The following is a 12373-nucleotide window of genomic DNA, read 5'->3' as shown; positions in this document are numbered from 1 at the left end:
TGGGCTCGCCGCACCGGCCACGTGGAGGCCCATTTGTCCCGGTTCGTGTAAGAACCGGAACTAAAGGGTTAGGGCATTAGTAATGACCCTTTAGTCCCGGTTCAACAACCGGGACAAAAGGCCCTTACCAACCGGGACAGATGACCCTTTTTCTACTAGTGTCACTATCCCGATGTCAAAGTTTGTTCTCTATGTTTCAGTTTGTTGTCCTGTGGCAACGCACGAGCACCCAACTAGTCGTTGTAGTGGGAGAAAAGTTCGGTCGTTCGGATCAGTTGGTTAGGAGCCTAACGTTTGGACGTTAGTATTGTTCTATTTTATTTACAGCTTTAAATCACGTGACAGACTTTAAAATAAAACTGTTTTATCAACAACATATTATGCCCTAGAAAAACCGCAAAAATGAGATAAAAAATAGACTGGGAATATATAGGAGTATTTCCCAGCCTCGCGTGTATCGCCTTTTCACGCTGCCGTGTCGGGCTCTCGGCTCGACCTCCTCGCTCGCGACCGGCGTCCGCGTCGTCGTCCCTCTCCCCCACCCACCGCTGGCCTCCCGCTCAGCCCAAACTTCCCTGCTCGCCACCGGCTCCGCCTCGCTTTCCAGCGCGTCGGCTAGCCGCTCTACCAGTCCTCCGCCTCGCTTTCCAGTGCGTCGGTGCCCTCGAAATGCTGTCTGGGAGGTGTTCGACGGAATGCTCCTGCGGGTCGGGAATACAGCTGGCCTCGTAGCCTTGCAGGTAAGGATTGGTCTGTTCCTCTGTTCGTTATTGCAAATTACAATGGCGTCTGAGGTTGAGTAATCCAAGGACTGGCTGGGACAGCCATCCGGTCGTTGCCCAACTTGACTACCAGAATTAAACTTTGGTGGTCGTTAAAACAGCGAGGAGTTCAAAAAGGAATGGCCCGCAAGTAAACATGAAAGAGAGTAGACGATGCGATGCCTATGAAACAAGTGTGGGTTTGGTGCTTGTGCTTGCCGTTGCTTGAGAATTTGAGATGCCTTGCGTCTTCTTCAACTTGTCACAGCGGTGCCTGTTTCTAGAAAAGAAAAGAATAAGAATCAAATAAAGGAAAACTCCACCAGCAGCTGCTAGTAGAATTTATCGAAGGAAAGGAATACTCCACGAACACCTAATGGTTGATCCCAGCGTCTCCTCCCACGACCTCTTCCCTGCACGCGCCTACATATACCCTCTCCACTCAACCAGCTCCAGCAAAACAATGTAGAGAAAAGGAACTCCGATCGAATTCCGTCGCAACTCAATCATCGTCGTCTTCGCTGCAGGGAGCCACGCCGGATTCACATTCGTAAGTAGTATGTACATACCTTTTCAAGCTTGTCCCCAAACTTTCGCAACAACAACTAACATCTGCATCTCGAAATGGTTCCAGCTAGCGTTGCGATGGACTTCGCCGTGGACGCTGCGCTCTGGGTGTTGGGCAAGGCGCTGGCCCCGGTCACAGACGGCCTGCTGGAGTCATGGGCGGCCAGCGATGGGCTTGGCCACAACATCGACGCCCTCAAGATGGAGCTCCTCTATGCGCAGGGGATGCTCGACAACGCGCAGGGCAGGGAATTCCGCAGCCCCGCGCTCAAGGAGCTTCTACACAAGCTCCGGGAGCTCGCGTACGGGGCGGACGACGTGCTCGACGAGCTCGACTACTTCCGCATCCAGGATGCATTCGACGGCACCTACCACGCCGCCGCCGACTTGGATGCACAGGGCTGCATTGATGGCCTCCTCCTCAATGCTCGGCACACCGCCAGGGACACTGCTCACAAACTCAGGCTTTCGTCCTTATGTTCGCGTGGTGCGAGCGCTAGCCATGGCGATCCTGACGATGAAGCAGAAGGTGGCAAACAAGGATGCCTATGTAGCATTCCCACTCGTGGCAGGCATCAAATCAGCTCCCCACCAGCGTCACCAACCAACAACGGTGGATGCATTTCCAAGGTCGCTTCTCGTGCTCGCAGCGCTGCCCACATTATCGGTAAGAACTTGACATGCTACTCTTTCCCGTCCGTCCACGATGGTGATGCCATGTTGGAATCGTCCAACATGGCAGCGAGTGGACGGCAAATCCTTTGTGGCTCCTGGAAGTCCAAGGCAGTACAGAGAAATCATGTAGTGCAAACTCCAAAAATGGAATTTGATAGGGTGGGGATGTCCCAAAAGATGATAGAAATAGTGGAGCAGCTGAAAGCACTATGTGGAAAGGTCTCCACCATCCTCAATCTAGAGCTATTGGGTTCTAATCGTACCCCAACCAAGACACTACTATGAACAGACCCCAAACCACCCCAAACATTGTCGAGCCTGAGTTATTTGGGAGGGATGGCCAGAAAAAGAGCATCGTGGATGATATTACACATGGTAAGTATTGTACAAATGAACTTACTGTGGTTCCACTTGTTGGTCCGGGTGGTATTGGGAAGACAACACTCACACAACACATATTTAGAGAACTCGAGAGTTCTTTCCAAGTTTCAGTTTGGATATGTGTCTCTCTTGATTTTAATGCAGATAGGTTGATACAAGAGATTGTGAACAAGATCCCTAAAGTGAACGGTGAAAAGGATAATGCTAGCAACCAAGAGTTAATTGAACAAACATTAAAATCTAAGCGGTTGTTGCTTGTTTTAGATGATGTGTGGACATATCATGAGGATGAGTGGAAAAAACTATTAGCTCCATTGAAACATAACGATGGAGAAAAGGGTAATGTGGTTATAGTCACTACACGAATTCCAAAGGTAGCAAGTATGGTCACCACAACTAATTCTTCAATCAACGTGGAACGTTTAAGTCATGAGGATACTATGTCTTTCTTCGAAGTATGTGTATTTGGTGACCAACGACCATGGGAAGACCATCCTGAATTACGTGATGTTGGGAATAGAATAGTAACAAAATTGAAGGGTTTCCCTCTTGCAGCAAAAACAGTTGGTAGGTTACTAAGAAACCAGCTTACCTTGGACCACTGGACAAGAGTTGCAGAAAGTAGAGAATGGGAATTACAGACCAACGACATTGACATTATGCCTGCCCTAAAGCTTAGCTATGATTATCTCCCTTTTCATCTACAACAATGTTTTTCCTATTGTGCATTGTTTCCAGAAGATTATGAATTTGGTAGCAAAGAGTTGACTCACTTCTGGATAGGACTAGGCATTATAAGGTCACATGATCAGGCCAAAAGAACAGAAGATGTTGCACTGTGCTATTTAGATGACTTGGTAAATCATGGATTCTTTAGAAAGAATGAGAAAGAAAATGGTCCTCGTTATGTTATTCATGACCTACTGCATGACTTGGCAGTGAAGGTTTCATCATATGAATGCCTTTGCATATATAGTTCTAATGTGAGGTCCATACAAATTCCTGCATCTGTACGTCACTTGTCCATCATTGTAGAAAATACTGATGTCAAAGATATAATCACTTTTAAAGAATACAACAGTTATTTGAGTGCACCAGGTAAAAGATTGAAAGTTCAGAACTTACGCACTTTAGTGTTGTTTGGTGAATACCATGGAAACTTTGCCAAAACTTTTAGGGGTTTATTTAGGGAAGCTAGAGCCTTACGCACTATTTTTCTGTCTGGTGCATCATATTCTGTGGATGCTGTGTTGCTGGACTTTTCAGAACTTGTCCATCTTTGCTACCTAAGGATCAAATCAGTTCGTAATAAGGACATGTGCTTACCTAGTGCATTGTTTAGATCCTATCACTTAGAGGTAATTGATCTAGAAAGTTGGGGCGGCAGCTTTGGTTCAACAAGTGAAATGAGCAACCTTGTAAAATTGCGTCATTTTGGTGTGCCGGAACATAGTCTTAAGCTTCACTCTAGCATATGCGAGGTTGGGAAACTTAAATTCCTAGAGGAACTGAGGAGATTTGAAGTGGGAAAAGAAACCAAGGGTTTTGAACTAAGTCAACTAGGAGAACTGACAGAGCTTGGAGGATCACTTGGCATTTATAATCTCGAAAAGGTGCAGAAAAAAGACGAGGCAAATGAACTAAAACTGATACACAAAAACCACTTGTCAATTTAATACTAGAATGGTGTATTGATGGACCTAACAAGAATGCAGAACAAGAAGAACATGTCATTGAAAGTCTCGTACCACACAGTAATCTGCAAGACCTATGCATTAGAGGACATGGAGGTGCTAATTGCCCATCATGGTTGGGCAGGTACCTCTGTGTTGAAAATTTAGAATCTCTTTCCCTATGTGACGTATCTTGGAGCACACTTCCCCCTCTAGGGAAGTTGGGGTTCGTTGCTGGTGAAGGGTGGCAGAGTCATGTCTCAAGCCAAAGTTTCCATATTCTGAAAAGGCTAGAAATAGTCAACATACCAAAACTACAAAAATGGGCTGGAAACGAACCTTGTCATTTGTTCTCTGTTCTAGAGGTGGTCATCATTATAGATTGTCCTGAACTCGTGGAATTGTCATTTTCACACCCTACTAGCCATCGAGCAAAGCACGATGAGAATATGTCTTGGTTTCCTAAACTACGGGAGCTCAAGATTATATGCTGCCCCAAATTGGCGTCATTGCCTCCAATCCCTTGGACTCAAGCTCTGTGCTCTGCTGAGATAAGGCAAGCAGGATCAGTATTTGAGGAGCTAGTTTACCCAAAGAACTACGGATCGGAATTGAGTTTGGAAATTGAGGGAAAAGATGGTCAGCATGGCGTGCTGTGGAATGGGCTGGCTTTCCATAATCTAGCTGGTCTGAAAGGGCTGTGGGTGAAGAACTGCCCTCCCCTGCCACTGATTCACCTCCAAAAGCTAAAATCTCTCAAGTTCCTCGTGATAACCGGTATGAGCAACTCGTTGCTGCTGTTTGAAGGTGAAGGCTATAATACTGAATGCCCGCTTCCAGTTGAACATATTGGGATCAAGGAGTGTGGTGCTGATGGGAAGGAACTGACACAACTATTATCTCATTTTTCGAAGCTCACTAAGTTGGGAGTGAGAAGTTGTGAGAAGATAACAGAGCTTGGCGTGGAGGTGCTTCAGACAGAGATGACGACACCATCATCTCCATGTAATGAAATTGGAATTGAATATGCACAAGAAAGGCACCATCAGACAAGAGGGGAGGAGGTAGAAGATGCAGCAGCAGGAGGAGGAGGTCTGCTGCTCCTGCCTCGGCAACTAGAGGAGTTGACCATCATTGGTTGCAGAGAGCTGCGGTTACTCTCCGATTCACTTGGCAAGGACAGCAAACACGGAGGAGGGCTCCAGAGTCTTTGTCCCCTCCAAAGTCTCTGCTCCCTCCGCTCGTTGGAGATATATGATTGCCCCAGGTTCCTCTCGTCCTATTCGTCCTCCGCCTCATCTTGTTTCCCCTTCCCGACCTCCCTGCAAAAACTCCTTCTCTTTGGCGCGGAGGGCATGGAGACGCTGGTTCCCCTCTCAAATCTCCTCTCTCTCACCGATTTAACTGTGCATAACTGTGGGGATCTAAGAGGCGACGGCTTGTGGCCTCTCGTCGCCCAGGGCCGACTCACACAATTACAAATCACTGAAACCCCCAAATTCTTCACTGGTTCTGAGCCCTCACAACCGCATGACCAAGAGATTCCTTCCTCTTCATCCAAACTCGAGCGTCTCTGGACAGATGATTTGGTGGGAGTCCTTACCGCGCCCATCTGCGAACTCCTCTCTTCCTCCCTCACCAAATTAATCTTTTGGGAGAACAAAGAGGTGGAGCGCTTCACAGAGGAGCAAGAGGAGGCCCTTGCCCTCCTCAGTTCCCTCCAGGAACTCGAGTTTTTGGGCTGTGAGAAGCTGCAGCGCCTCCCTGCAGGGCTAACCAAGCTTGCCAGCCTCAAGATATTACGCATCTGGGGGTGTCCAGCCATTCAATTGCTGCCCAAGGACAGACTACCAAGTTCTCTGCAAGAATTAGAGATCAGAGACTGTCCTGCCATCAAATCTCTGCCCAAGGACGGCCTTCCAAGTTCACTACAAAAATTAGAGGTTCCTTATGGCATCAGCAAGGAGCTTAAAAGGCAGTGCCGCAAGTTAAAAGGAACCATTCCAATAATCATAGACTACGACAACGACGACTACTAATCCAAGGTAACAGACAATGACAATTGATGGCCTGTACTCATTCCACACTTTCCCACCATCAAATTTACGTTACTTTCCATAATTAATCTCGTAATTAGGCATCAGAGTAGTTGTCTTTTTGTTTGCTTCACCGCAGTTACTGTCGTGCCATCTGAATAACCCACTTGTTTTACTTATCTGAATGTGCAGGGCTCTTCTTGGATGTGTACATTCTTCTACCCTAGCCTTGTAGATCCAGTTCTCTCTGTATCAAGCAAAGTTCATGGAGTTTCTGCCCTTGCAAGCATGAAGGTTTCAGATTATTATTGCACCCGTCCATTATTATAATGGTTATGGTTAGTATATACTACATGAATAATCACTCCCTACTCCCGTACACCACTTCTTGAGCACTTTTTACAAATTTAAACCGTCATTTGTTGTAATGCGTCTCGTTATTTTATTTTGGTTACCTCAGAAAGTTTCTGTTTCATATGTTTTGAGTTGATCTACTTACTGCTGAAATTGAACAAATGCTTTCTTGTTTGCATCCATCCCCAACTCACACCACTTTCCATCGCATTTTCCTGATCCCACACACGTCAAACATTTTCATTTTATTAGTTTCGCTTACCGCATAATCTGAGCAATATGTGTTTCAATCTACCATGCAGGCCTCTGCTATGGAGCTCTAAAAATTCTTCGACCTTTGAAGAACTTTCTGCATGCGCAATTTTGGACGCCATGCCCTTGGTTGGCATCTCCTATGTAACTATGGTATGTATATGTAAGAACGTCACTTTACCCTTTGGAAAATAATCCATGGTGACCACACACGTCGAGTCATTTTGGTTTACTTTGTATTACATGTTACTTTGTATTATATGTTATCTTTCAATCTACTTCGCAGGAATCTGTCTTGGAGTTGTACATTCTTATAGCCTTGGAGAGCTCTCTCCTTCTACAGAAAAAGAAAAAAAATAAAAGGAGAAAAGAGAAAAAAAAGGAAAAAGAAAAAAGAAAAAAAGGAAAAGAAAGGAAAAAGATTTTAAAAAGAGAGAGTAAAGCTCTCCATCTTTTCAGTGTTCGCACATGTGGTAGTCTTGTTACATTATGAGAGGTGTTTGTGTAGTTGTTGTATGTTCTTTCACAGCAAAAGTAGTAATATCAATTGTGTAGGGTTGTTTGTCTGATAGTTGTGTTGCATATTTGGAAATCAACATGGCAGTAGTAGCTCCCACAAAAGGAAAGGGAAATGGAAATTTGCAAGGGAAAGAAGTAAATCCATTATGTGGTTTTTGTGTGGTATCTGCATGAAAAGGGAGAAATATTAACTGGCTATGAGTTCCGGGACTACGGGAAGCTGCAGCGCCTCCCCGAGGGGCTAACCAAGCTCAAGAGATTACAGATCAGAGAATGTCCAGTTGCTGCCCAAGGACATCCTCCTGAACCCTCTGCAAGAATTAGTGATCAAGCATTGTCCGTTCGTCAAATCTCTGCCCAAGACGGCCTGACAAGTTCACTATGGAAATTAGAAGTTTTTATTGACATCAGCGAGGAGCTAAAAAGGAAGTGCCGCAAGTTAAAAGGAACCATTCCGATTATCGAAGGCTACAACTAATCCAAGGTAACATCCAATTCCTTGTTTGTACACATTCCCAGTTCCCACCCACAAGTTTACATTACTTTCCGTAATTATCTTTTTGTTTGATCCACCGCAGTCACTGTTGTGCCATCTGAATAACCCGCTTGTTCTAATCTTTATGTGTAGTGCTTGGATTTGTACATTCTTCTAGCTTAGCCTTGTAGACCCAGTTCTTTGTGTCCAAGCACAGTTCCTGGAGTTGCTGCCCATGCATTTTGAAGATCTCCCATTATAGCACCCATCCATTGCTAAACTGGTTAGTCTATGAATTATCGTCCATTACTCCCATACTTCAATTCATGCACTGTTTACAAATTTAACCCGTAGTTTGTTGTGCCGTGTGGCCCGTGTCTCGTTAATTTGGTTACGTCAGAAGTTTACCCTTCTTGTGTTTTGAGTTGTTCTAGTTACTACCGAAATTGAACAAATACTTCCTTGCTTGTGTCCATCCCCAACTCCTACCACTTTCCATTGATTTTCCATGATCTCATCTCTCTCAAGGATGGCTCCGAAGTTGTCTGCAATAATTTGGGATCTCCTACTGTTATACCCAAGGACCACCTCCTAAGTTCACCACAAGCATTACATGTCTGTGGTGACAGCAGCAAGGAGCTAAAAAAGGCAGTGCAGCCGGTTAAAAGGAACAATTCCAATAATAAGAGATGCTGAATTTCAATCAATGGTAACAAACAAGTTCCTTGTTAGAACTTCTGATCGGTTCCTACCCAAATATTTCTATTGTGTTTACTAATAAATTAAGTTCGTAAGCACCAGAGAAATTCTCTTTATGTTTGCATCACCACAATATTGTCATTTTCATCTGACCAACCCACACAGGTTAATATTCTCTATGTGCAGAGCCCTTCTTGGATGCGCACATTCTTCTAGCCTTGCCTTGTTATGTCTTTCACGAAGTTGGCAATCCATCTGTAAATGCCTCCATGTACATAAACTGGTTAGTGTATGCATAGTCACCTGCTTTATAAATTTAATCTGTACGTAGCAGTTCTGCATGTTGTTCGCCTTTCATGTGTTTTGAGTTGTCATGGACCATGACTGAATACTAAAGTTCAAATGCTTGCTCATTTGTATCCAACCCTTCCCACCAATTTCAAGTTTTTTTAGATAATGAAAACTTTTATTACCGAAAAAGGCTTTCGCCCCGCTTTATAAATAAAGCAAACCACCACAGCCAAACGGTACAACAAGGTTCACCCACACACACACACACAAAGTCGCACAGCATAGAGTACAAATAGGTTCTGCTGAGGGCACAGCTCAACAAGCCCTGAAAAGAAAAAACGAACGCGGGTCAACCGCAGCAGCAGCATCTAAGGGACTAATCCGGCTCGGGTGGTGGGGGAGGAAGCATGTGCGCCTATTACGCCTATCCCCTGCATCATAGATGCATATATAGCCTCACTTAATCTGAACCATGTCGTTTTCAGCCTACTTTGCAGGCCTCTGAATGGAGAAGCAAATTATTCTGCCCTTGCATTCACACATAGTGTGTGCTTCATGTCCTTGGGTGGTATCACCTCCCTGTGCAGATATGGTATGTATATGCAAGTCCACACTTTATACCTCATAAAACTAATCCATGATATTTACCTTGTTTCTTCATAACCCACAGGTCACACCCAAGTCATATTGCTTTGGTTGTGATTTCCTTATAACAACAAAATCTAAAGTGTTTCTTACCTCATTTAAATCTACTTTGCAGGGATCTGTCCTGGACTTGGGCTTTCTCATAGCCTTGTAGAAATCTCTTCATTCTTCTGGCAAAAAAAAGAAAAAAGAAGAAAAAAAAGAAAAGAAAAAAGAAAGCAAAAAAGAAAAAAGGAAAAAAAAGAGAAAAAAGGACAAAGGAAAAATTAAAAAATAAAAGGGAAAAAAGAAAAGGAAAGAAAAAAAAAGAAGTTTTTTACCTAAAAAATCCAAACATTCAAAGTTAACACATATTGTTTTGTGGTATCTTTAAAATGGGTAGTTGTGTCACTGTATGACGTTCTTTCAAGAAAAAAAAGGTAGCGGCATTGTTCGATTTCGAGTTCCAAACTTTCTTACTCAGAAATAGGACCTGTTGCCTGATAGTTGTGTTTAAAATTAGGAAACTAACAAGGGAGTATTAGGTTCTTGTAAAAGAAAAGAAAAGAAAGGAAAAGAGGAAACAAGCGAACCAAAAGAAAGAAGAGTAAAACAGGGAAAATAGTAGCAGACTCCTTTGTGCTGGATTAATGAAGTATGCACCCTGCAGCGTGTTAGACTGGACCTGAATTAATAAGGTATGTGTTATTTGCAAATTACGAGGTATGTGTTAGACTGGACATGAGTAAAATCTATTAAAATTACACAATGATTTATTTTGTAGATCAGCCTCCTTGGAAGCAATAGTATATGCAGAAGTTGTGGTTAGTTCAGGTTGTCTTCTGCCACTGCAATGGCCATAAAAGTAATGGTACTGTCCGGTGAATGCAATCTGTTCCAAGCGCTTTTGTATCAAAGCCAGGATTATATGGTTCTTGAACTGCATGCGCACAATGGTGAGTACATTTAGATTTTAGTTTATCTTTGAAATTCTCGCCTTGTGTGACATCCTTTATGACTTGTTCTGTACTCTTGCTTTGTTGCAGTGAACTGAAACATCTTCAGCTTAGACTATCCAATCAATCGTGAAACGCTGCCATGAATATCCGACCAGGCCAAAATGCTCCTTCAGATGAAAGTAACGGTATTGTTCAATGAATGCAATCTGTTCCAGGCACTTCTGTAACAAAGCCAGGATTATATAATTCTTGAACTCCATGGTGCACAATGGTGAGTACATTTAGACCTTAGTCTATTTCAGAAATTCCTTGCCTTGTGCATCCTTTATGACTTGTTATGTTCTGTTCCGTTGCTGCAGTGAACCGAATCATCTTCAGCTGTCATGTGGGGCGCTGCGTACAGGCGCGGGCCACGCGCCCAGGAGCAGCAGCCGACGGCCACAGCTGGCGAGGCGTGATCGGGGCAAGGAGTCCTGATCCGTATACATTGGTTCCTAGAGTCCAGGAGTAGTTTGTTAGGTATAGTTTCCAGTTTGTTAGCAGCCCATGAGGCCTTTATATATCGTGTAATCTGCACCTTTTGACGGCAAGCAATAAATCATTATTTCCTACCTCTTCCTCTACTCCTAATCTCTTCTCCTGGGCCATTGAGCAGTTAGGCAAAAACCCTAGCGCTCCTATCAACCGAGACTACGAACTACGTAGTCGAGGTCCGGCTGTCTTGGGCACCGAGGTCCTTGACAACTTGGTATCGGGTTCCAGGCGTTCCTCTTCCTCGTCCACGCCTCCGCAGCCCGCCTCCACCCCTGCGTCCGCGCCAAGCCCACCTCCATCGCCAACATCCGGCGTCGCCTCGGTTACTTCCGCCATGGCAAAACCAACCACCGCTGATTTGGCCAAGATGATCGAGGCCTTGACTGCAACGGTGGCGTCCTTGCAGACGTCCGTCACCGCACTGCAGAAGGAGAAGTCACCACCGCTGATTTGGCCAAGATGATCGAGGCCTTGACTGCAACGGTGGCGTCCCTGCAGACGTCCGTCACCGCACTGCAGAAGGAGAAGTCCGCCTCCTCGTCGGGCGCTGATGGGGCCCACGATGGGCAGCACCACAACGATCGACCACCCCGGTTTCAGAAGATGGACTTCCCCAAGTTTGACGGCAAGTCCGACCCTCTCGCATTCATCAACAGATGCGAGTCCTTCTTCCATCAACAACGGATCGCCGAGGAGGAGAAAGTGTGGATGGCGTCATAGAATCTCGAGGGTACTGCCCAACTGTGGTATATGCAGGTCCAGCGCGACGTGGGCACACCTCCGTGGCGCCGCTTCACCGAGCTGCTCAATCTCCGCTTCGGGCCACCTCTGCGCGCTAACCCACTGGGCGAACTGATGGCGTGCAAGCGCACGACGTCCGTCGTCGACTTCCAGGAGCGGTTTGAGGCGCTCCTTCCCCGGGCAGGCTTCTTATCGGAGACACAGATGGTTCAGATCTTCACCGCGGGACTCCAGCCACCCCTCAGCCTCAACGTGGAGATCCACAACCCGCGGTCCCTCGCCGTCGCCATGAGTCTCGCCCGCAAGTTGGAGCTGCGCGACCAGTGCACGCTCGCCTCCGCGCCACCGGTTCGTTTTCAGCAGAAGGGCATCCTGCCGGCGCCCGTACCACGCCTCGCGCCCCCCGCACCGGCACCACCAGCCGCACCCCAGCCTGCCCCCGTTCTGCCGGAAGGGCGCCAAATCAAACGCCTGTCACAGGCGGAGATGGAGGAACGCCGTCGCCTGGGCCTCTGCTTCAATTGTAATGAGAAGTTTGGCAGGGGCCACAACCGCGTGTGTCAGCGCATCTTTCTCCTCGACCTGGCGCCAGACGACGACGACGACGCGGCCTCCGCCACCGCTGATGCCTCGCCGGCCGACCCTCGGATCTCGCTCCACGCAATCTCCGGCGTGCGCACGAGCGAGACCATGCAGATGCATATCACACTCGGGGGTGTCTCCCTCCTCGCCCTGATCGACTCCGGCTCCACCCACAACTTCATCGCCGAGGAGGCGGCCGCCCGTGCTACACTGCCATCCCCCACCCCTGAGAAGATGCGCGTAACGGTGG

General features: G+C 46.3%; 1 pseudogene; it reads left to right on the top strand.

The window, feature by feature from the left end:
• Positions 1–474: 474 nt before the first annotated feature.
• Positions 475–10877, top strand: LOC123180460 (putative disease resistance protein RGA1; annotated as a pseudogene).
• Positions 10878–12373: the final 1496 nt, after the last annotated feature.

This window comes from Triticum aestivum, chromosome 1D, assembly GCF_018294505.1.
Source record: "Triticum aestivum cultivar Chinese Spring chromosome 1D, IWGSC CS RefSeq v2.1, whole genome shotgun sequence".
NCBI classification, from domain to species: Eukaryota; Viridiplantae; Streptophyta; class Magnoliopsida; order Poales; family Poaceae; genus Triticum; species Triticum aestivum.
Note: the sequence above shows the minus strand (reverse complement) of the source record. Positions and strands in the feature narration are given on the sequence as shown.